The sequence below is a fragment of the Squalius cephalus genome (genome assembly GCF_949319135.1).
Source record: "Squalius cephalus genome assembly, chromosome: 15".
NCBI lineage: Eukaryota > Metazoa > Chordata > Actinopteri > Cypriniformes > Leuciscidae > Squalius > Squalius cephalus.
The window spans coordinates 17,432,807-17,437,689 of NC_137136.1; positions in this window are offsets into that span (position 1 = coordinate 17,432,807).

A 4,883-nucleotide genomic window follows, 5' to 3' on the forward strand; every position below is an offset into this window, starting at 1 on the left:
TGACTGGCTGGGAGTCCCTTGGGTCCCCTAGCCACACTCCATAGAAGGGACCCCTTCTATTGGAAGCTGATGTCCTAAGCCTTTGAGCTGGCCCAGATATACCCCCCATTAACTATGTTCTGGCGGTTTCTTGGTTCATTAGCTTGGGCTATGACCGGTAGGGAGTGCTGTCACTGACAGCCCGATGTGACCTAAGGGTGAGTGGTTCCAGTGTTTCTGAATTACTGGTTCGGACAGTTGTCACTGCCTTTGGGCATGCACTCCCCTCAGCATGGTGGCGTTGGTATATCGTTCCCCATAGCGTCATTCTGACGTAGTGTAGAGTTCCCTTTCGAAAGGGAACGTCTCAGGTTACGACTGTAACCTATGTTCCCTGAGAACAGGGAACGAGACTCTACGTCTTCCTGCCATGCCTCGGGGCCTGCCTGCAACAGTCCCTTCAGACGATAGGATGTTGTCATGTGTGCAAGGCTCCCCTTTATACATCCAGGTCGTGCGTTAATCAATCAAGCTGATGATTCACGGGCTGTCGCCGGTCAACATGATTGACGTGAGTTGATATTTGATTTCAGACACCTGTCACGCCTGAGGCGTTCCCCATAGCGTCATTCTGACGTAGTGTCTCGTTCCCTGTTCTCAGGGAACATAGGTTACAGTCGTAACCTGAGACGTTTTTTCACTCAGAAAATGCTAGTAAATTTACAAAGTTTGCCAAGTAAAAACCTAAACATATTTATCAGTAGCTTTAATTAGACATCTTTAAGTTAAATTTACTTGGAATATGGAATTAAGTAAACTTTACTTAACCTTGTTAAGTGAAAGTAACAAAGAAAATAAGTAATTTTAACTTAGTAAAAGGTTGATTAATATCGATTTAGTTGAAATTTCCGGTAACGCTTTAGATTACAGCCCGGAAAGTACTGCGTAATTAAAATGAAAGTACAGTATAACTTTCGGTAATTACAGTTTACCTATAAAGTATGTACGTGTAAGTATAGGGGAATAATATGTTAAGTTTTGGGAATAAAGGGGTAACAACCAGGAAAATAACAAATTATTTAGGCAAATTATTTATACTAAGTATTTTAGAATCTTACTTTTGTGAGCAATTTAGCGAGTACATACACTGCACCTTTTTGTAATAATAGTGTATAAAAATACATAAAGGCTTTTTTTTTTTAATTACGGGGTACATATCAGTGCATTTATAAAGTAGGCTAATTTGTTATTATAGCAAAGGTGCACTGATTAAGTTTCAAGGCAAGTAAAACTATAGCAACTTTTTTTTTTTTTTTTTTTTAATGCTGGGAAAATATACTCTTGTTCCATGTAGTTACAGGGTAAGTATGACATTGCGGGCTGTAAATTAAAGTGGTGCTTCTTACCCTCTTGTTTCATGTAGTTACAGGGTAAGTATGACATTGCGGGCTGTAAATTAAAGTGGTGCTTCTTACCCTCTTGTTTCATGTAGTTACAGGGTAAGTATGACATTGCGGGCTGTAAATTAAAGTGGTGCTTCTTTCCCTCTTGTTTCATGTAGTTACAGGGTAAGTACAATAAAAACACATGTACACACACACAATCGTATCACTCGGAAAACTTTATTTGAAAAACAACTTATTTCAAAACGGATTTACAGCACTTTGTTTCTCTTGCTTGGTTTCCTCCTCCTCTTGTTCCTCTTCTTCTTTTTCTTTCTTTCCACTGATGAATCTTAAGAAGGAATCCCATGACACGTCTCTTGCTATTCTGTATTATGTGTTAAAAGAAAATACAGTACAGAAATGTCCTCACTATTTACTCATCTTTTACCTTCATGTCATCCGAGATGTATACGAATTTCCTTCTTCAGATTAACACAAACAAAAGTTTTTAGAAAAATAAATAATCTCTGTGAATGCATAATGCAAGCTCATGTATTCCTAAAAGTTGACAACAGCACATACAACAATAACTACAGTAATCCATACGACCCCAATGGATGAATCAATGTCTTCTGAAGTGAAACGATAAGCGTTTGTAAGAAAAATACCAAATATTTTACATTTTTAAACTGTAGACTGCTTCCGACCAACTGTCACCTGCGCGTTCATGAGAGGGTTGAGTAAGTTTACGCTTGACAATTTAAAGCGTGACGTAAGCGCACCGAAAAACCGAATGTCGAATTATTATTATTTTTTAATGTTTTTATTATTGCTCACAACAAAATACAAACAATAACAGATAATAATAATGAAAAACAAACCATGCAGAAGAACAGAGACACCAGTTCTCGTGCGAGTTTCACATAAAACTCCCGCGAGAATGCAATGAACGCTTAAAGCTTCACCAAACGCGAAGCCATTCAAGCTGACTCTCATCATGCACTCGCTGGTGACAGTTGGTCGGTAGCGAAAAGATGAGTAAATTATGAGAACATTTCTGGGTGTACTGTATTTTCTTTTAATACATAATACAGAATAGAAAAAGACTCCTTCTTAAGATTAGGCTAATCAGTGGAACGATAGAAAAAGAAGAGGTGGACCAAGAGAAGGAGGAAGCCATGCAAGAGAAACAAAAAAGGACAAAACATGCTACTTTCTGTCAGGACTTTAGTATTTGAAATGAAAAGTTGATTTGAAAAAAATAATAAAGAATAAGAAGTGTAATATGTTGTACATCTGTTTTGAAATAAGTTGTTTTTCAAATAAAGGTTTTTCGAGTGATATCAGATTGTGTGTGTGTACATGTGTTTTTATTGTACTTAGGCCTACCCTGTAACTACATGAAACAAGAGGGTAAGAAGCACCACTTTAATTTACAGCCCGCAATGTCATACTTACCCTGTAACTACATGAAACAAGAGGGTAAGAGGCACCACTTTAATTTACAGCCCGCAATGTCATACTTGTAACTACATGAAACAAGAGGGTAAGATGCACCACTTTAATTTACAGCCCGCAATGTCATACTTACCCTGTAACTACATGGAATAATTTGCCTAAATAATTTGTTATTTTCCTGGTTGTTACCCCTTTATTCCCAAAACTTTACATATTATTCCCCTATACTTACACGTACGTACTTTATAGGTACACTGTAATTTCGTTTTAATTACGCAGTATTTTCCTGGTTGTTACACCTTTATTCCCAAGACTTTACATATTGTTCCCCTATACTTACACGTAAGTACTTTATAGATACACTGTAATTACCGAACGTTACACTGTACTTTCATTTTAATTACGCAGTACTTTCCGGGCTGTAATCTAAAGCGTTACCAAATTTCCTTTGCATTACATTTTACTCAAACATTAATATTGAATTATACCAGTCATTTATAGTATGTGCTTTACTTAGATTATCTAAGTAATTTATACTACATCATGTAAGATGTTAAGCCTCATGTGAATGCAAAGACCTCAATACTTGGTAGACAATACACAATGACGGTAACATTTGATGGATCGTTTTTGTGTTTGAATGTGTCATTTTGAGCAGAAAATTTACTCGAAATGTCACAAAATGGCAAGTTACTAATCCTGACAACAAAAGCAATGATAAAACAGTGTAAATACAGCTGGAAAACAGTGAAAAATGAACCTCATTAATTATTCAAGGTCCAGTGCATGATGGGAACCCCAGTATCAGAAAAGTTGAGTAATTTTTACTTAATTTTATTGAGTTGATATTTACGCTTTCATTTCTACTCGCTTGAATTAAAGGAGCTGTATGTAAGAAATGTATTTCAATTAATCATAAAATGGCCCTGATATGTCACTAGACATTAAGAAATCATGTTTATTTCAAATACTTATATCACTGACAACAGTAGTCCGGCCAGGATATTGTCATTTAAAAAGTGAAGTTGCAGCCCTCAACTGATGTTGATGTTGTCATTTTGTGTTTTGGCCTGAAGCACCACCCTCCACTTATCTACCAATCACGAAGTCAGTAGTGTTTCGGCATCCGGGTTGCCAGCTCTGCTCTAGTTACCACAGTTGCAGTTACAAACTGCAGCCTACGTTCCTGCTGGATCCTGCAGCCTATCTGGCAACCTCAAGTCAGGGGGGAGGGGGAGGGGATACACACTCTATACAGTAATTTGAAAGTGATTGCAGTACCAGTTTTGGCCACAATCTTACATACGGCTCCTTTAAGTACTGATATGGAATTTACTTAGTTTTTTTTATTCTTGCCTGAACTAACTTTTTCATGTAAATTACATTGTTTTTTTTTTCAGTAGTATTTACTTCACCAAAAAATCATTTTTTACAGTGTATCAGCATCACACTTGTTGCATTGAACCATCCTGCTGTAGGAGCGATGACAGTGGAGATCAAGTGAGGAACAGGCCTGGACTTGTGTTTTGTTTTATTATACGTGACAGCAGTCTTCCGTGAGGGGCTGATGTCTTTTACTTTCATTTTGTATTTGTTTTATTAAAAAAACTTGGTATTAAAATCTGTTTGAATCTTCACCGGTTCCCACCTCATTCTTCCCATAACATCTAACCTTGTTACAATTTCCAGATGAAAAAGATAATTGAAAAGGAAATCTCCATCTCTTATCTCTAGCTCAGTCGTCACTCAAAAGAAACTGGAACTGGACTGCGGGTATACACCCACAAGCAAGCAGTTGATTCATTTTGTTATCTCAAATTTTCACTTCTTCATTTTAGACGGCATGTCATTCATGGCATATGCATGTTAACTGCTTAAGCATTTCGGGTATTGACAACATGCTCGTTGCTATGGCTCATGTGGGTATTGGCAACATACTTGTTTAGGTTATCCAGGCTAAAGGCAACATATTTGTTGCTTAAGGCTTTCCCGCATTGTAAGTAACATGCTGTTGCTCAAGCTTTTCAGGTATTGACAACATGCTTGTTGCCTTGGCTCACT